Source organism: Tamandua tetradactyla, chromosome 4 (assembly GCF_023851605.1).
Source record: "Tamandua tetradactyla isolate mTamTet1 chromosome 4, mTamTet1.pri, whole genome shotgun sequence".
Classification (NCBI taxonomy): Eukaryota; Metazoa; Chordata; class Mammalia; order Pilosa; family Myrmecophagidae; genus Tamandua; species Tamandua tetradactyla.
Genome location: NC_135330.1, coordinates 125,218,925 through 125,240,487, shown reverse-complemented (window position 1 = coordinate 125,240,487; position 21,563 = coordinate 125,218,925). Strand labels below are relative to the sequence as shown.

Sequence of the window (21,563 nt, the reverse complement as noted above, 5' to 3'; positions counted from 1 at the left end):
CTTAGCAATGGAGGTGATTCACTATTAAATTAATTTCCTCCCAAAACACTTTTCAAAGGAGGATAAAAAAAAAAAAACACAGACTCTCAACAAAATACTTAGCATATAACAACTATTGCTACATAGGCGTAAAAGCAAGAAATCATGTGATCTGTAACCAGGCAAAAAATAAAAACAGTTAGAGGTTGTTTCACAGATGACAGAGATATTGGAATTAGCGACAAAAACTTTAAAACAGCAATTTAAATATGTTTAAGAATTTAAAGGAAAGAATGAATATGATTAATACACTGATGGGAAATCTCAGTAGAGAAATAGAAGCTATAAAAAATGGAAATTCTGGAACGGCAAAATTGCAATTACTGAAATGAAAAATTGATAATATATACTTCATAAATATTAAAAACTTCTCATCAAAAGCTTGAGACTGGGAGAAAATATTTGGAATACATATATCAGACAAAGGGCATATCGGAATATGAAAGAACTCTTACAAATCAATTAAAAAGACAAACGAAACTATTTTTAATAAATGAGCAACAACTTGAATAGACACTTACAAAAGAAGAGGGCATATGAAAAATGTTCATCATCAGTAGTTATTGAGATTATGAAAATTGAAACTATATGACATCAGTACCTACCTACAAGAATAGCCAAATTTTAAAAAGCGGAAAAGACTAGATGTTGATAATTATTTATAGCAATTGGCACTCTCTTACAGTGGAGAAAGGTGTATGAAAATGATACAATTAATTTGGAAAAGTATTTGGCAGTATTTTTTAAAATTCCAATTATCCCATCGTATGACTCAGCTATTTGCTTATAGTTACCCCAAATAAATAACAGTACATTGACAAACATGGTTGTACAAGAATGTCCATAGCAGCTTTATTTTATGATAACCCTAAACTGGTAACGACCCAATTCTTTATCAACAAGGAAATGGCTGAACAGATTGAATATGTGTAATAAAATACTACTCTGCAATAAAAACAAAGAACTACTAAAATATGTAAATAGATGGATGACTTTCAAAACCGTTGTGCTGAATGAAAGAAGCCAATCATAAAAGTGTGTATTTAAATTTTTTGGTATAATTTTAGGGCCGGCAAAACTATGGCAAGAGAAATCAGAAGAGTGGTTGTTTCTGATGGAACATGATGGGGAGGATTTAGTAATAAGGGGCATGAGGGAACTTTCTGGATGATAGAAATGTCCTTTCGTATAATAGGTCTGCAAGTTTCACAAGTGACTATATCCATTTGTCAAAACTCAACAAAATATAACATTTAAGAGCTGTGCATTCTATTGTGTGAAAATTATACCTCAATTTAAAATAGGGGTATACCTTGGATCACCCAACTGTTTCTCTTCACCTTCTCTGTGATTTCAGATAACTTTTGAAGTTATTGATTTGTTTCTGTGGTTTAAAATTTTGTAGGCTAAATTGAATGTTTTAATTTTTTTACATCTATTTTAACAATATTACAGCACACAAAATGATTTACTGAAAATGTTAGGTATGCCTAATAGAAATACAAAAAAGTTCTCCTGACCCGCCTAATTGCAAAGTAACAAACCAATGACTTGCAGCATAAATTTGGATGGTATTTATTATAGCGGTGTTATAAGCACAAAAAAAGATAGCATTATACTCTGGAAAATCATCTGGTCCTAGTCGGTTGCATTAGAGGATGTTCACTCACCTAAATAGACGCTCAGCAAGGGCACTGCAGAATTGCCCAGGGTCATACTTCCAGCATCTTCATTTCAGATCACTTAAGCTGTCTTTTTGCATGGGCTCTCCTCTACAAATGCCGCTCAGCCTTCTCTTTGGTACAGCGTTTAGGAGCAATCCTACCTGAGAATTTTGTAAGAAGAGTTGCAAAGAAAGGAACAAAGAAAATTTTTAAAGAAACTCAAAAAGTGTACCAAAAAAAAAAAAAAAATGTACCAAAATCCAAGGTTGGTGCTACAATTCAGGGATGGCTGCCACATAACATCCTAGTTTGTCCTGACACACTGGGCAAATGTGCCTCATTGCTGCACTTTTACTGAGATATTGTTTTGCCCGTTCTTTAGTCCCCAAGTGTTTCCAGTATAGCTCCCTATTTTAGGAGTTAACAGCTCGGCTATAATAATTGACTTCAGGAGGACACACCAGGGCTCAGCCAGGAAGCATGTTTAGAATAATAGGAGATTGCCTGTTTCAGATCCTTTGTGTGTGTGTGTGTGTGTGTGTAGTCATATAATCTAAAAATGTTTATTGTTGCAAATATTACATTTAATAACTGATTGATCTCTCATGGGATACGATCAATTTTATTTGCCTGCCCCGAATACTGGAAGAAATGTGTTAACTCATATTCATTTCTATTAGCTCTAGTACCTCGTGGGTGTTTAATAAGTGTGCACTGACAAGGGGGGAAAAACATGACAATTCTGTTTATTATTATGGCATTGTCTTTATCAGCCTTCCATACATGTGCTTCTATAAATGTGATTTATTCTAAAAAGATTGACTTAAAATAACTGTATTATTCAAGACAATGTTTATGGGTTACCAAGCATCTCTTAAATGTTACTCTCAGGAAATGGAATGTCATGGGTTTCATGGAGTTAGAGTTTGTTTTAAGGGACTCGCCTGTTTTGTGGAAGTGAGCTACTCATCTACATGTTTTTTAAGTATTTTATTGAGCAGTGATTATTTTTGGAACTCTGTGACACTCAGCAGACCATTTTGTTGCCAAACACTGAAATTGTGTGGAATTGTTATGAAACTCCCAACCGAATGGTAAATGTGTGATAGTAAAGGAGAAATCAAACTCCTGAAAGTTTAGAGGAGAGTGGGACCTAGTGGTGCGTGAAGGGAGTCTTACTGGAGCAGAATGACAGATTTAAGCTACTTAGCATTTCTTGCTTTGTGTCAGGAATTGCATGTATATTATCCCTAAACTTACACAAACTATGCACTTTGGGTATAAGTTTCCCCATTTGCCAATAGAAGAAATTGAAACTCAGAGAAATTATTTACTCAGAATCAAACATCTAATAAAGCAATGTTTATTTGCATCAAAGGATAAACATTTTATGAATACAGTTCAGAGTCATAAATTTGGAAAAATCCATTCATCTGAAATATTGGGACATAACAATGGAGAAAGGATCATGGCTTTTCATTTATCCAAAATCCAGGCAAGGATTTGATATCATCACTTCTCTTTCTCATTATTTGAATGACATGTGGGTTGTTAAATTCAGTGGATACTTTTTGGTTTTCATTTTGTCTTCTCAGCACCTTTGGCCACAGTTGAACATTCCTTCTTGGAGTCCTTTTCCCCACTGGCTGCCATGATGCACCCTCCCCTGGCTTTTCTTCTGCCTCCCAGTTTCTTGACATTTGCTTCTCCACCTCTTCCATATTGGACTTTCTTAAAACATTCTTCTCTTCCATTTTTATTGTATGCTCACCTGTTTGTGTACTCGGCCTCATCTTCCAAAACTTACCCCTTCTCCCTCATTCTTGCTGAACTTCTCTAATCCTAACCCTAACCCTTACCCAAACCCTAAACCTAGGTCTTTCCTTAAGCTCTCCAAACATTTTCTGTCTAGCTGGAATTATTTTCCTTCCCCTCTTTGTATTGTATAGAATTTGTCACCAATTATTTAAAGATAGTATCTTAAAATTTTTTGCTATGTTGATGTACTGCTATTATCTTCAAGTTACTGTTTTCCTTTTAAAAAAATCACTTTTGCTTTATTAAAATAAATGCAATAGAAAAGGAACCCTTAAATCATTAAAGTAAATGACAACTAAAACTATAATTATTTGTCATTGTCCGAAGAAAGTAAGTAAAAACAAACACATCATCTAATAATATCATCTGCTGTTACCTTCATTTTAGCATACACTGATTTCATTAATTTCTTCTCTGTCTCCTTTTTTAAAGAAATGTGATGGTTAATTTCATGTGTCAACTTAATTTAGTTAAATAATTAATTGTATAGGAAGTTATTCGATGCCTGTCTTTCCCCTTTAACATGTAAGCTCAGTAAGAACACATGAGACAGCTATATTCCCAAAGCTTGAGTCCCTTACATACTCAGTCCTTAATATGTATGTACAAGAATAAGAAACTGTATGAATTTATAAACTGAGATGATATTTAGTGAAAGTTACCATGTGCCAATGCTTGGGGCTGCTAATATTTTTAAGGCACAGTGTTAGATTGTTCACAGCCTAGAGGGTGAGATTTGGAGATGAAACAACAATTGCAGTATGATGTCATGAGTACTAGAGCCGAGGTCAGAACAGTATGCTTTGGCAACACAGAGCAGACTGACACCCCGTGGGCAGTAGAGAGACACCTCATGTTGCAACCTTTGCGCTGTGACCTAAAGCTGAGAGTTCTAGGTATAGATGCAGTGAAAGAGAATTCTAGGCAAGGCATGAAATAACCTGGAGGCTGGTGAGGAGTCCCATGCTTTGGGATCATAGAGTACATGGAATTGAGTTGCAAGAAGCAAGGTTGCAAAAGTAAATTGGGCACAGTTTACAAAGGGCTTTGTATCTCAAGCCACTTCATTTAGAATGGAGCCTGTGGGGAACAGTACAACATTCAAGTATTTCAGCAGGGGAACGACATGATCAAATATTTTTTAAAAAGATGACTAAGCATTGAGGAGACTCAAGTGAATGAGAAGAGACCAGACTTGTGTGCCATGAAAAAGGTCTGGTCAGGCGGTGGCTGGGAATGGGACTAAGTAGCTTTTTCGTAATTTTGTTTCTGATATTTCTTCTTTGGTGAAATACGAGATTCTATCCTTTCAAAGGCAACTATCATTATCCAAAGTATCTCTCAACAAGAAAGAATGAATTTTGGGGGAAAGAAAGAAGGCAAGGCCTTTCTGGTGTCAATGGAAGAGCTGCAGAGCACACAACACCATCCTTCTCTCTTCCGGTTTCTCGTGAACCGAGGAGATCCACAATTACTTTGGAAACTTCGAGAGTTTCACACTCCATTTTATACATTCCCTCCAGCTAATAATTAAATAAATTATCTGTGTTTTAAAATTGAAAGGGGGGGTGGTAGATGGTAGGTCTTATGATTTGTCATAAGACCTGAGTAACTTTTTTAAAGATAGTTTTCTGTGTAACTTTCTGGAATTTCGAGACTCTCACATTTATTATGCACCACAGTGGATACTTTTAAACAGTGGCTGGATGTAATATTGCCGAAATGAAAGAACTTGTCCGGAGCTTATATTTGTAAATAGGACAATCAAACAAAATTCAAAAGAATACTGTAGCAGTCAGTGAGAGACAGAGAGAGAGAGAAGGGGAGAGAAAGAGAGAGCAATACCAAGTTAGTAAATTCAACCGCCGCTAATTAGGAAACTGAATGGAAGAAACCAGAGACAGGGTTTTCAAGTATTTTCCAGAAATTAGATACACAAATTGACAGCTTGGTGGCAGGTTACTCTTTACGAAAGTGAATCTTTCTTCAAGGTAATAGTTTGATAACCGAGTTTAAAAATATTCTCTTTATGGTCTTAATTGAAAGTACAAAAACAATACATATCTTAAAATATATTTCACAAATTAGAATTTCCATCAGTAAAAATGTCTCATTTCCCCTTCTCATTAAGTTTTCCTCTCCCATCCATAAAAATTTAAATAGAAAACAACCTCTTTAACTGCCCAATCAAAACACAAATTCATAAATGACTTAAGATTTTGTTTCATATGCCCTACTACAGTGACAGAAAACTGCCATTTTGTTTTTAACTGACTATTGTAAAATATAACTGAGTTACAAAAATTTATAAATTAGTTGTATAATTTCACAAATCATTATAAAATGAACACTGTAAAATGATTATTCAGATCAAGAAATATTACATTTTTCTCCAGAAGCAACTCTTGAATTCCTTCCTGGTTACAAGTCCATCTTCCACTTTCTGAGGATTATTTTCCTGACTTTGATAGTAATTCCTTCCTTGCTTTTCTTTTTAATTTTACCTCTAGGATGCAAAATTGACATGGTTTAGTTTTGTCTGTTTTTGAGTTTATATCAAATGAATTACATTTTTAAGATTCAGCCACATTGTTAGTGTATATTGTTCATTTTCATCTATCATGTTCCATTGAATGAATTAATTATGATTTATTTATTTTACTATTGGTGGGCATTTGAACTATTTTTCTTTTGCAGATGAGATGATTGCAGTCTTGTATACATATGCTAGTATACATGCATGAGATTTCTAGGAATTAGAGCTTCTGGGTCATAGGGTATATTGTCAGCTTTACTGATGAAACCAAAGCTGTTTTTTAAAGTGATTTATCTAATTTATGTCTCAACAGCATGTATGAGAGGATTTCCCTGCCTATATTTGTTATTGCTAGTCCTAGTCGTGGGTATATACCTACTGTCATTGTGCTTTCAATTTGTGGTTTTATGATCTTCAGTGAGTTGGGGCACTTTTTCATAAGTGTTTTTTGTCCATATGGATATAATCTTTAAGAAGACTCTGCTCAAATATTTTGCATAATTTTCTGTTGGCTTTTCAGTCTTTTACTTATTGCTTATAGGAGATTTAAAATATATATTATGGATATAAATTCCTTTGCTGATTACAGATATTCCATGTATTTTCTCTAGCTCTGTGGCTTGTGTATTTTAACTTTATATTATCTTTTTTTTAAACTTTTTTTATTAATTAAAAAAATTGACAAACAAAACATTTAGAAATCATTCCATTCTACATATACAATCAGTAATTCTTAATATTATCACATAGTTGCATATTCATCATTTCTTAGTACATTTGCATCGATTTAGAAAAAGAGATAAAAAGACAACAGAAAAAGAAATAAAATGATAATAGAGAAAAAAACTATATGTACCATACCCCTTATCCCTCGCTTTCGTTTACCACTATTTCAAATTGAATTTATTTTAACATTTGTTCCCCCTACTATTTATTTTTATTCCATATGTTCTACTCTTCTGTTGATATAGTAGCTAAAAGGAGCATCAGAGATATGGTTTTCACATTCACAGAGTCTCATTGTGAAAGTTATATCATTGTTCAATCACCATCAAGAAACATGGCTACTGGAATACAGCACTACATTTTCAGGCAATTCCCTCCAGCCTCTCCACTACAACTTAAACAACAAGGTGATATCTACTTAATGCGTAAGAATAACCTCCAGGATAACCTCTCGACTCTGTTTGGAATCTCTCAGCCATTGACACTTGGTCTCATTTCACTCTTCCCCCTTTTGGTCTAGAAGGTTCTCTCAATCCCTTGATGTTAATTCTCAGCTCATTCTAGGGTTTTTCTCATTCCTTTGATGCTGAGTCTCAGTTCATTCCAGGATCTTTGTCCCTCATTGCCAGGAAGGTCCACACCCCCGGGAGTCATGTCCCATGCAGAGAGGGGGAGAGTGGTGAGACTGCTCATCATATTGGCTGGAGAGAGAGGCCACATCTGAGCAACGAAAGAGGCTCTCTTGGGGGTGACTCTTAGGCCTAATTTTTAAGTAGACTTGACCTATCCTTTGTGTGGTTAAGTTTCATGTGAACAAACCCCAAGACTGGGGTCTCGGCCTATAGCTTTGGTTGTCCACACTGCTTGTGAGAATATCAAGAATTCAACTTGGGGAAGTTGAATTTCTCCCCATTCTCACCATTTCCCGAAGGGGGCTTGCAAATACTTTTCCAGTCACTGATCAAATCATTCTGGGATTTATTGGGGGGTCACTCTGGACAAACCAACAAAATCTCATGTGCTAACTGAGATTCCAAGTACTTATGACATTCAATCAACCTATCTACATGAGTTGTATTAGGAATTGCTCTAGTCAAAATCTAAATTTTGTAACAAATGAGCATTTTTTGCTTTAGTCTCACACATAAGGTGACATTTTAAAGTACTAATTATCACCTATTTTCAGCACCCTGCAATAATGACATTCCTTTGTTCTTCCTCATGCAAAAACATTTTTAAAATTTGTACATTGTACATTTCACTATTATTATACACTCTAGGCATTCCTAGATTATTCCATCTTGATCTTTAACATCTATCTTTCCTTCTGATTTCATTTATGACCCCAGCCCTCCTCCCACTATCATTCTCACATGCAGCTTCATTCAGTGTTTAACATAATTACAGTACAGTTAGGTAGTATTGTGCTGTCCATTTCTGAGTTTTTGTATCCAGTCCTGTTGCACAGTCTGTATCCCTTCAGTTCCAATTACCCACTATCTTACCCTATTTTTATCTCCTGATGGTCTCTATTACCAATGACATATTCCAAGTTTATTCACTAATGTCGGTTCATATCAGTGAGACCATACAGTATTTGTCCTTTAGTTTTTGGCTAGTCTCACTCAGCATAATGTTCTCTAGGTCCATCCATGTTGTTACATACTTCATAAGTTTATTCTGTCTTAGAGCTGCATAATATTCCATCGTATGTATATACCACAGTTTGTTTAGCCACTCGTCTGTTGATGGACATTTTGGCTGTTTCCATCTCCTTGCAATTGTAAATAGGGCTGCTATAAACATTGGTGTGCAAATGTCCGTTTGTGTCTTTACCCTTAAGTCTTCTGGGTAGATACCTAGCACTGGTATTGCTGGATCATATGGCAATTATATATTCAGCTTTTTGAGGAACCGCCAAACTGCCTTCCACAGTGGTTGCACCATTTGATATTCCCACCAACAGTGGATAAGTGTGCCTCTTTCTCCACATCCTCTCCAGCACTTGTCATTTTCTGTTTTGCTGATAATGACCACTCTTGTGGGTGTGAGATGATATCTCATTGTGGTTTTGATTTGCATTTCTCTAATGGCCAGGGACATTGAGCATCTCTTCATGTGCCTTTTGGCCATTTGTATTTCCTCTTCTGAGAAGTGTCTGTTCAAGTCTTTTTCCCATTTTGTAATTGGATTGGCTGTCTTTTTGTTGTTGAGTTGAACAATCTCTTTATAAATTCTGGATACTAGACCTTTATCTGATATGTCGTTTCTAAATATTGTCTCCCATTGTGTAGGCTGTCTTTTTACCTTCTTGATGAAGTTCTTTGATGCACTAAAGTGTTTAATTTTCAGGAGCTCCCATTTCTTTCTTTCTTTCTTCAGTGCTCTTGCTTTAGGTTTAAAGTCCATAAAACCGCCTCCACTTATAAGATTCATAAGATATCTCCCTACATTTTCCTCTGTTTTATGGTCTTAGACCTAATGTTTAGATCTTTGATCCATTTTGAGTTGACTTTTGTATAGGGTGTGAGATATGGGTCCTCTCTCATTCTTTTGCATATAGATAACCAGTTCTCTAGGCACCATTTATTGAAGAGATTGTTCTGTCCCAAATGAGTTGGCTTGACTGCCTTATCAAAGATCAAATGTCCATAGATGAGAGGGTCTATATCTGAGCACTCTATTCGATTCCATTGGTCAATATATCTATCTTTATGCCAGTACCATGCTGTTTTGACCATTGTGGCTTCATAATATGCCTTAAAGTCAGGCAGCGTGAGACCTCCAGCTTCGTTTTTTTCCCTCAAGATACTTTTAGCAATTCAGGGCACCCTGCCCTTCCAGATAAATTTGCTTATTGGTTTTTCTATTTCTGAAAAGTAAGTTGTTGGGATTTTGATTGGTATTGCGTTGAATCTGTAAATCAATTTAGGTAGAATTGACATTTTAACTATATTTAATCTTCCAATCCATGAACATGGTATGCCCTTCCATCTATTTAGATCTTCTGTGATTTCTTTTAACAGTTTCTTGTAGTTTTCTTTGTATAGGACTTTTGTCTCTTTAGTTAAATTTATTCCTAAGTATTTTATTCTTTTAGTTGCAATTGTAAATGGAATTCGTTTCTTAATTTCCCCCTGAGCTTATTCATTGCTAGTGTATAGAAACACTACAGATTTTTGAATGTTGATCTTGTAACCTGCCACTTTGCTGTATTCGTTTATTAGCTCTATTAGTTTTGCTGTGGATTTTTCAGGGTTTTTGATGTATAGTATCATATCATCTGCAAACAGTGATAATTTTACTTCTTCCTTTCCAATTTTGATGCCTTGTATTTCTTTTTCTTGCCTAATTGCTCTGGCTAGAACTTTCAACACGATGTTGAATAACTGTGGTGATAGTGGACATCCTTGTCTTATTCCTGATCTTAGGGGGAAAATTTTCAATTTTTCCCCATTGAGGATGATATTAGCTGTGGGTTTTTCATATATTCCCTTTATCATTTTAAGGAAGTTCCCTTGTATTCCTTTTCTTTTAAAGTGTTTTCAACAGGAAAGGATGTTGAATCTTGTCAAATGCCTTCTCTGTATCAATTGAGATGATCATGTGATTTTTCTGCTTTGATTTGCTAATATGGTGTATTACATTAATTGATTTTCTTATGTTGAACCATCCTTGAATACCTGGGATGAATCCTACTTGGGCATGATGTATAATTCTTTTAATGTGTTGCTGGATTCGATTTGCTAGAATTTTGTTGAGAATTTTTGCAACTATATTCATTAGAGAGATTGGTCTGTAGTTTTCTTTTTTTGTAATATCTTTGCCTGGTTTTTGTATGAGGGTGATGTTGGCTTCATAGAATGAATTAGGCAGCTTTCCCTCCACTTCAATTTTTTTGAAGAGTTTGAGCAGGGTTGGTACTAAATCTTTCTGGAATGTTTGGTAGAATTCACATGTGAAGCCATCTGGTCCTGGACTTTTCTTTTTGGGAGGCTTTTTAATGACTGATTCAATTTCTTTACTTGTGATTGGTTTGTTGAGGTCATCTTTTTCTTCTTGAGTCAAAGTTGGTTGTTCATGCCTTTCTAGGAACTTGTCCATTTCCTCTACATTGTTGTATTTATTAGCATAAAGTTGTTCATGGTATCCTGTTATTACCTCCTTTATTTCTGTGAGGTCAGTGGTTATGTCTCCTCTTCCATTTCTGATCTTATTTATTTGTGTCCTCTCTCTTCTTCTTTTTGTCGATCTTGCTAAGGGCCCATCAATCTTATTGATTTTCTCATAGAACCAACTTTTGGTCTTATTGATTTTCTCTATTGTTTTCATGTTCTCAATTTCATTTATTTCTGCTCTAATCTTTGTTATTTCTTTCCTTTTGCTTGCTTTGGGGTTAGTTTGCTATTCTTTCTCCAGTTGTTCCAAGTGGACAGTTAATTCCCGAATTTTTGCTCTTTCTTCTTTTTTGATATAGGCATTTAGGGCAATAAATTTCCCTCTTAGCTCTGCCTTTGCTGCGTCCCATAAGTTTTGATATGTTGTGTTTTCATTTTCATTTGCCTTGAGATATTTACTGATTTCTCTTGTAATTTCTTCCTTGACCCACTGGTTGTTTAAGAGTGTGTTGTTGAGCCTCCACGTATTTGTGAATTTTCTGGCACTCTGCCTATTATTGATTTCCAACTTCATTCCTTTATGATCCGAGAAAGTGTTGTGTATAATTTCAATCTTTTTAAATTTGTTGAGACTTGCTTTGTGGCCCAGCATATGGTCTATCTTTGAGAATGATCCATGAGCACTTGAGAAAAAGGTGTATCCTGCTGTTGTGGGATGTAATGGCCTATAAATGTCTGTTAAGTCTAGCTCATTTATTGTAATATTCAAATTCTCTGTTTATTTATTGATCCTCTTTCTAGATGTTCTGTCCATTGATGAGAGTGGGGAATTGAAGTCTCCAACTATTATGGTAGATGTGTCTATTTCCCTTTTCAGTATTTGCAGTGTATGTCTCACGTATTTTGGGGCATTCTGGTTCAGTGCATAAATATTTATGATTGTTATGTCTTCTTGTTGAATTGTTCCTTTTATTAGTAGATAGTATCCTTCTTTGTCTCTTTTAACTGTTTTACATTTGAAGTCTAATTTGTTGGATATTAGTATAGCTACTCCTGCTCTTTTCTGGTTGTTATTTGCATGAAATATCTTTTCCCAAACTTTCACTTTCAACCTATGTTTATCTTTGGGTCTAAGATGTGTTTCCTGTAGACAGCATATAGAAGGATCCTGTTTTTTAATCCATTCTGCCAGTCTATGTCTTTTGATTGGGGAGTTCAGTCCATTAACATTTAGTGTTATTACTGTTGGGGTAATACTTTCCTCTACCATTTTGCCTTTTGTATTTTATATATCATATCTAATATTCCTTCTTTCTACACTCTTCTCCACACCTCTCTCTTCTGTCTTTTCGTATTAGTCTCTAGTGCTTCCTTTAGTATTTCTTGCAGAGCTGGCCTCTTGGTCACAAATTCTCTCAGTGACTATTTGTCTGAAAATGTTTTAATTTCTCCCTCATTTTTGAAGGACAATTTTGCTGGATATAAAATCTTGGTTGGTCGTTTTTCTCTTTTAGTAATTTAAATATATCATCCCACTGTCTTCTTGCCTCCATGGTTTCTGCTGAGAAATCTACACATAGTCTTATTGGGTTTCCCTTGTATGTGATGGATTGCTTTTCTCTTGCTGCTTTCAAGATCCTCTCTTTCTCTTTGACCTCTGACATTCTGACTAGTAAGTGTCTTGGAGAACGTCTGTTTGGATCTATTCTCTTTGGGGTGTGTTGCACTTCTTGGATCTGTGATTTTAGGTCTTTCATAAGAGTTGGGAAATTTTCAGTGATAATTTCTTCCATTAGTTTTTCTCCTCCTTTTCCCTTCTCTTCTCCTTCCAGGACACCCACAACACGTATATTTGTGCGCTTCATATTATCATTCAAATCCCTGAGCCCCTGCTCATATTTTTCCATTCTTTTCCCTATAGTTTCTGTTTCTTTTTGGCTTTCAGATGTTCCAACCTCCAGTTCACTAATTCTAACCTTTGTCTCTTGAAATCTACCATTGTAGGTTTCCATTGTTTTTTCATCTCTTCTACTGTCTCTTTCATTCCCATAAATTCTGTCATTTGTTTTTTCAGACTATCCATTTCTTCTTTTTGTTCATTCCTTGCCTTCTTCATGTCCTCCCTCAATTGTTGATTTGATTTTTGAGGAGGTTTTCCATTTCTGTTCGTATAATCAGAATTAGTTGTTTCAGCTCCTGTATTTCATTTGAACTATTGGTTTGTTCCTTTGACTGGGCCATATCTTCAATTTTTCTGGTGTGATTTGTTATTTTTTCTGGTGTCTGGACATTTAATTACCTTATTTAGTTTATTCTGGAGATTGGTTTCACTTATCTTACCTAGGGTTTTCTTGCTAGATGAGTTTGTTGTCTATCTGTACTTTGACCTTCAGTTCAGCTTTTTCTGGGCCTCTAGCTTAAGTTTTGTTTAACAGAGGGTGATTTTTCAGTTCTTGTTTTCTTATTTCTTGTCCTGCTTATAAGATGCCTTTTCCCTCCCCACCCTTAGGAGGGTCTACATAGGTATTACAGGCTCCAGCCAGGTTTTCCCGGAATAAACTGGCCTCCTTTTGGGGGGAAGGAGTCACCTGCATCAGTTTTCCCTGAGAGTGAGACCCAGCAGGTTGAAAGACTTTCCTGTGAAGTCTCTGGGCTCTGTTTTTCTTATCCTGCCCAGTATGTGTTGCTTGTCTGTCTGCGGGTCCCACCAGCAAAAGATGTTGTGGCTCCTTTAATTTTGGAAGACTCTCCCTACTGGGGGCATGGTGGAGACAGAGGAAAGGTTGTAGGCTGGTTTCAATGGTTTCAAACCACCAAGCCCTGGGGTCTGAACTCATCGAGAGAGGGACTCCACCCAAGTTGCATTTCACCCCTCCCCTGGAGAAGGGTCAGGAGGGAGACAGCCCTGAAAGCAGCCTGCCTCTGCGTAAGCCTGGGGCAGCCGCAGCCTGAGCAATCCCACCACTGAATCCAGAAGCAGCCAAGCCTCCATAGAAACAGCCACAAAAGCCTACTTTTCATCCCCTTTCCTCTTTTTCGGTTAGTCCAATAAGTGACCTCCGCCTTGACCAGTTTCGCCTGAGCTGGGGGCCTATTTTTAGTAGTCAGAATTTGTTTATTAATGCCACAATTGGTGTTTGGTTGGACTCAGTCCCTGCTCCTGTTAGAGTGTCTTTCCTTTCCCTCCGGGAAGCTGCCTATGGGGGAGGGGCGCTGGGCGCCGGCCGCCGCAGCTTGGGGAGCTGCCGCAGCTTGGTGAACTCACTGTTCTGGAGACTCGCAGCCGGTCCAGCTGGTCCAGACTGGGGTACGTTGTGTGTCCAGTCACTATCGTGGCTCCAGGAGCTCTTCTGTATTGTTTCTGGTTATTTAGTAGTTGTTCTGGAGGACGAGCTAAAACGCTCACGTTGCTAAGCCGCCATCTTGGCCTATATTATCTTTTAAAGTCTTTGTTAGGAAAATTTAAACCATATGCAAAGGAAGAGTGAGTAAGATAATAAATGCCCATGTATCCAGCTTTAGTTATGGACGCATGGCCAATCTTGTTTCTTTATACTCCCACTGGTTCTCTGATCTCCAGATTATTATAGCGTAATTTTGGCATCATAAAATTTCATCCATGATTATTCCAGTATATATTTCTATAACATAAGAATTCTTAAAATATAGTCACAATACCATTTTCACACTTTAAAATTAACATAGGTTCCTTAAAACCATACAACACCAATCTGTGTTCACTATAATCCTTTACCTATTAACAAACTGAGTTTCTGAATTTTAATATGGTGTGATTTATGGTTTGTTCTTTTTAAAGGTCAGTGCTACTCTGGCTTAATAAAGTTTTCCCTATGCTAGATGAAGAAGATATCCAGCAATGTTATCTTCCAAAAGTTTTGTTATACTTTTGCATTTAGGTCTATAATCTTTCTTATACTGATTTTTGTGTATAAATGTGAGTTAGGTCCAGTATCTCTCATATGGATATCCAAGGACCTCAGTACCATTTTCAGAAAAAAAATAATTCTTTTACCATTACAGGATCACTTTTGCCAGAAATCATTTCTGTTTTTTCCTGGATCTGTTTCTGATTTCTCTATTATGTTCCTTTTGTCTAGTTCATTCCTGCACCAATAACACATTGTCTTATTATAGCTTATTATACTTTATAGTTATAAAATTGTTCTTGATATCTGATAGAAAGAGTCCTTCCACCTTGTCCCTCTTCAAGAATGTTTTGCCTCTCCTTGATGCTTTGTATTCCTTATTAATTTTACAGTTAGCTTGTCAAGTTACATACATGTTCAGTTGAAAAGTTGGTATGGGTTCTTTTTGGAAGACTGACACTTTGTACTGAATTCTCCAGTGCATATGCCTTTTATAGCTCTCCATTTGTTTACAGGTTCTTTAAAGTAATTTAACATAATTAAAAAATCTTCTCTTAGAGGCCTTGCACACATCAGTCTTATAACCAGATATTCAATATTTTTTAAACCATCACAAATGGTGGATTTAAAGAAATTCTATTTTGTAATTGTTTGATGTTAGCTTATGTGTTTGTGTGTATATATACACATACACATATGATATTTTTATTTTTCCTAGCAATCTTGCTCAACTCTTATTAATACTTTTGATTTATCTGTAGAGTCTTTTGTGTTTTTTACATGTAAAATTATATTACCTAAGAATAATGAAAATTTTACTTTTTCCTTTGTAATTATTATAACTTCTGTTTCTGTTTCTTGCCATAAGTACCTTCTAGGCCCTTCTGTACTAAGGTTGAAGAAAAGTGGTAATAAAAGGCAGCCTTGACTCCAAAAGAAAGCTTTAAAAATCTTACCATTAATAAGGTGTTTACAATGGAATAAAAAAGAAAATTCTATTGGATTAAAGAAGTTCCATTCTGTTTTTAGTTTGCAAAGAGTTTTGTTTTTTTTTAAAATCATGAATAGTTTTAATATCCATAAATTTTTTTTATTTTTATTTGTTTTAGCTTTTTTTCATAAATGCTTTTTATGGATCGATTAAGTAATATAATTTTTCTCCTTTTATCTGTTTGTTAATACAGTCAAATACATTGGTTTTCTAATATTAAACAAACATTGCATTTGTGGAGTAAACCAAATTGATTATGATGAATTATCGTTTTTACCTATTGCTTGGTTCAATTTGTCAAAAATTTTTAAGAGATTTTGCATCTGTATTCACAATGAGATTGGATTATAATTCCCCCTTCTTATACTTTCCTTATTGGGTTTTAGTATCAAGGAAATGCCAGCCTGATAAAATGAATTAGAATGTATATCCCATTTTTGTTTTCTGGAATTGCATAGAATTGAAATAAATTCCTCCTTGAACCTGTCAGTAACTTCTTTTGGGTCTTGAGTATTCTCTTGGAGTAAGTTTTAAATATTGTTTCAGTTTCTTTATTTTTTATGGGACTTCTCAATTTTTAAATTATTTCTTACCTCAAATTTGCTAAGTTGTATTTTTCTAGAAAATTTCTTCTGAATTTCCAAATTTATTGGAATAAAGTTATCTATAAGATACACTATCTTTTTAATAACCATAAGATTGGGATTCATGTACCCTCCCTTTTTAAATTCCCAATATGATCTATTTCTTCTTTGTTAGTTTCTTAATCAGTCTCATCATATTCATTTTTAAAAATTTTATGTCTTCCATTTTTTTAACATTGTTAATCTTCTCTATTATATATAATATTTCATCTGCTGTTGCTCTTTTTCTTTAACATTGCCATCTTTCTGTTTTTGTTTTTCTATTCTCTTTATGATTTCTTGAGACAGATGCCTAAAACATTACTTTTTAATATGTCTTAATTTAGTTTTCCTTTTTAATATATGCTTTAAGGCTATAAATTTTCTTTTTGTGCTGCATTTTCCAGTTCTTGATATTATATTTTCATTATCAATCAGGTCATTATATTTTCTTATTTCTCTCATGATTTCCTTTTCTTCTCATAACATCTAAACCTACAGCAATTCCTTAAATTATGCTTTCATAATATCTAAACCTACAACAATTTCCTTGTTATATTTTGACGATATATCTGGTACTTTTTGATAGTTGTCAAAGAGCATATGGTTTCTGATTATCTTTCATATTTACTCTTCCTTGTTTTATGGCATGGAATATTGCTCAACTTTTATAATCATTCTATGTGTTCTTAGAAAGAATTTAACTTGTACAATTGTAGGGTGTTCTGATATCCACAAGTCAAGCTTTTTTCCTTGTAGTTTTCCTTACTTTATGTGTGCTCAAGATAAGAATGTTCAAATCTCTTACTGGCTGTACATTGGCTTTTTCTCCTGGTAGTCCTGTTATTTTATACATTTACACATTTTAAAACCATGTTATTGTATTCATGCATATTTTAAATCATTATATATTTTGATGATTCTTTTATCATTATTTTGATGGTTTGACGCTGTTACATATCCCAGAAAAGATCTTGTTCTTAAAGCTTACCCATTGCTGAGGTGTAAACCAATCATGGATGGGACCTATTGATTAAGTTATTTCAACTGAAATAACTCAGATGGGTCTTAATCTTCTTACTGGATGGAGTCTTTCATAAAATGATGAAATGCAGAGAGAAACAATACAGAAAACATAGAGGAAAAAAAGAAAACACAGAAGCGGAGAAACACACAGAATCTCAGAAAGAAAGCCACAGACAAAGCAGCCAGAAGCGGAAAGCAACAAAACCCAGAAGAGAAGGGAAAGACCAGCAAACATCACCATGTGCCTCAACATGTGACAGAGGAGCCCACATTGCCGGTAGAGAGTCCTCGGAGAAAAAACATCACCTGTTGTTGCCTTAATTTGGACATTTTCATGGCCTCAGACCTGTAAGCTTTGAAGTTAGTAAATCCACATTGCAAATGCCAACCCATTCTAAGATATCTATATTTCAGCAGCTTTAGTAAGCTAAAACAGATTTTGGTACCAAGAGCGGGGTGCTGAGATTGCAAATACCAAAAATGTTGGAATGGATTTATAAATAGGTAAGGGAAAGATTCTGAAAGACTTGTGAGGTGATTGGTAGAAAAGGCTTAGATTGCTTTGCAGAAACTGCTGCTGGAATATGGATGCTAAAGTTAATTGTGAAGAGACCTTAGACAGAAATGATGAATGTACCATTGAAAACTGGAAGAAAGGCAATCCTTGTTTTAAAGTGGCAGAGAACTTGGCAAAATTGAGATCTGATTCAGATGGAAGGCAGAATTTGAAAGCGACAAGCTTGGATATTTAGCTGAAGAGATTTCCAAACTAAATGTAGAAAGCATATTTAGTTTGGCTTCTCCTTGCAGCTTATAGTAAAATGTGACAGGAAATGGAAAATGCTGAGAACTGAACTTCTGGATACAAAGAAACCAGAAATTGATAGTTTGGAAAATTATAAGTTTCTAGAAAGTAAGTACCCAGAGAATAGTGCTCCATGTGAGGCTTTAACTGAACATGGAACCAGTCAGCCACTGTATTGCAAGTCAGGATTAGAAATGCAGTTATCTAGTTATCTTTGTGGATAATCCTACAGTCTGGAAGTTGGGACCCCTGTGTTCTGCGTGTACAACCAACAAGTTTTGTGTTCTCTATGTAAAACCAACAAGATCTCAATTAATGGAACCATGCCAGCCTGAACTAAAAGGGATAGAAAAGGAACAGGTTGAAGGAAAAGTGGTTTCAAGAACATAGTGTGGAAGCTGAGATCTGAAGTGAGGACATCTTCTTGGGTTGAAGGAATGGGCCCTGCCATGTATGTGGAAAGGGTGAGTCTTCCCCATCACTTAGAGAGGGCAGGCTTTCCCCCCTTTTTTTCAGGAAGCATACTGCCCTCCCAGTGCTCAGAGGGTGGGGACTATGCCTTGGCATTTGTGGAAAGTCTGGCCACCATCCCACTGTTTGAAGAAGTTGGAGCCACTGTGAAAATACTTGGAAGGGGTGTGGCTGTTGCTCCATTAGGCCCAGAGGACAAAACATCATTCTATGGATAACTTACAGACCTTGAAATCTCCTGAAGTATGCCATGCTGTTTGAATGATTTGGGACCCATGATGTCTGTTTTCCTTCCATTTCCTCCTTTGGGAATGGAAATGTTTATCCTATGCCTGTCCCTCCAGGCATTGTATATTGGAAGTAGATAACTTGTTCTCTAGGTTTCACAGGTCCATTAATAAATGGTGCTTGAGCCCCAGGATAGACCACACCTACCACTGATTTTGATGAAACTTTGTACTAAGCATTGTTTCTGAAATGACTTAAGGCTCTGGGGATATTGTGATAGAATAAATGTATTCTACATATAGAAAGAACATGTGTAGGGGCTGGAAGCTGTATGTACCCCAGGAAAACATGTTTCTCAATTTAATCCATTCCTATGGCTGTAAACCTACTGTAAGTAGGGCCTTTGGGGGAGGTTACTCCAGTTAGGGTGTGTGATGGTTAGGTTCTCATGTCAACTTTGCCAAGTGATGAGATCCAGTTATCTGGTCAGGCAAGCACCTGGCCTGACCATTGCTGCAAGGGTATTTCCTTGCTGGTTGATAAACCAGAAGGCTGGTGTATTAAATCATCAGTCAGTTGATTGCATCTGTGGCTGATTACATCTGAGATCAACTAAGGCATGTCTCCCACAACCAGATAATCCAATTAGTTGAAGGCTTTTAAAGAAGAAGTGAAACTCTGTAACTGTTTCTTCAGCCTGTGAGCTTCTCTTGTGGAGTTCATCAAGACCCTTCGTTGGAGCTGCCAGTTTCATAGCCTGCTCTATGGATTTTGGACTCTTCCATTCCCACGGTTGCGTGAGACACCTTTATAAATCTCATGTTTACAGATGCCTCCTATTGGTTCTATTTCTCTAGAGAACCCAAACACAGGGTTGTGAGCCACCTTAATAAGGATAGTTCTTAGTTCTTATTACTAAGCCCTTTATAAGCAGAATGAAATTGAGAGAAAGTGAGAAAGTTACAAGAAGCAAGAAGCAACATCACTGGAACTCAGAAGTTAAGGGAGAGAGGAAAAGATGCCACCATGTGCCTTGCCATGTGGCGGAGGAGCCAAGGATCATCAGCAGCTGGTCCCAGAATGCCAGAGTCTCCAGGGGAGAAAGTATCACCCTGATGATGCCTGACACAGACATTTTCTCAGCCTCAAAACCAGGAGTGAATAAATTCCCATTGCTTAACATGACCCATTTCATGGAATTTGCTAGAGCAGCCTAGGAAACTCAAACAAGGAGATAGTCAGGGGTCAGCTCATGAAGGGCTTTGTAAGCCTCAGCAGTGAGTTTTGCTGTAATATGCAATGTTTTGGGAAGCTGTTCAAGTATTTAAATAGGAGACTGACATGAAATTCACCCTATTTTTAAAAGATTGCTTTGGCCATTGTACCTGGTGTGAATTGACAGGTATAGAAGACCAGGGACCAGCCAAGAGGCCATGGTGTCCTGGACTAGGTAGGCGATAGTAGAAATGGAGATAACTGGACCAATTTAAGGGGTATTTTGGAGTTAAAATGGGCAGAAATTACAAGTATTGAAAATGATACATCCTAGTTAATATTTTTGCTTGAGTTACTGGGGTAGATTATGATGCTATTTATTAAGTTGAACCAGACTGGAGGAGAACAGGTATTTGGGGAGAAATTTCATATTTCAGTTTTGAACAGGGCAAGCATGAATGTTTGAGATGTTTAAGGCAAGATGTCAAGTGAGCATTTGGATAAAGGGGTCTGGGTCTCAGTGAAGCCCTGTCCTGAACCTGGAGATTTTTGTTGTTATCTGTGTGAAGTATTTTAAAGCCCTGAAAATGGATGAGATATCCTCAGGGGAAAGTAAGGTGAGAGATGAAAAAGACCTAGAGCAAAGTCCTGAGAAATTTTAATATTAAAATTTTGGGTGCAGAAAATAGAAAGCCCAGTGAGAGAGGAGAAACTCATGGTATTAGAGAAGTCAAGAGACTGGAGAAGACCAAAAAGAGTAGTAAAGGTCTTTCTCACATTGGAAGAGTGTTTACTAATTTTGTTTTCCATGTAGGAAAACAGAGTCCCTGATTTCTTGACCAGCTAAGAAAAATCTTTGGATTGCTCAAACCCGTGCTCAGACAATCAGGCTATTTGCCTGACTGAGGATATTTAAGTCTTTAAAATATTCTGAAAGAAAAAAAGAAAGTGAGTTTTGGACTCCACTATAGAAAAAAAAAAATAGGCCATGAGTATCTAAAACAAGTAATAAAATAATAATCAAAAGTCTATTCTGAAATTACCTGGAAAAAAATTTTTCTGAAACTTCTCCCTTCATTTTTTTCTGTTAAAATCAGGGAAACACTCTGCTTGATAAGATGTTAAAAGTAAAAGGGAAATTTGCTTCAGATTTCTCCATGGCCTTGTTGATCAAAGTTAGATCAACTTCGGGGATGGTTATCTTTAAATGAATATTGTCAGCAATACCACAGGTTTTAGCTGACATGCAAACTGCCTGAGGGCTGATTGTGGTTAAGTAGTGAACATCTCCTATTAGGCTTTTATAAAACCTCACTGCTGATCAGAAATGCCAATGCTTGGGGGGAAAAATGTCTACTGCTGGTCAGAGCTTTAATTAAAAACTATACTTTGTTTTCAATCCAATTTTGGAAAGAA

At 36.0% G+C, this 21,563-nt stretch overlaps 2 long non-coding RNA genes across 7 annotated transcripts in view; one reads left to right on the top strand and one right to left on the bottom strand.

Moving 5' to 3' along the window:
• Nucleotides 1-4,219, bottom strand: part of LOC143679334 (uncharacterized) — a 43,498-nt gene extending 39,279 nt beyond the window's left edge. For all 3 annotated transcript variants that reach the window (XR_013173659.1, XR_013173660.1, XR_013173661.1), the window contains exons 1-2: nucleotides 4,184-4,219; nucleotides 1,710-1,864 (exon numbers count right to left, since the gene is read on the bottom strand). This is a non-coding gene — a long non-coding RNA (uncharacterized LOC143679334). The remainder of the gene's footprint in view (nucleotides 1-1,709; nucleotides 1,865-4,183) is intronic.
• The window catches only part of LOC143679336 (uncharacterized), a 364,318-nt gene that overhangs the window by 146,919 nt on the left and 195,836 nt on the right, over nucleotides 1-21,563 (top strand). The gene's annotated exons all lie outside the window — the stretch shown is intronic.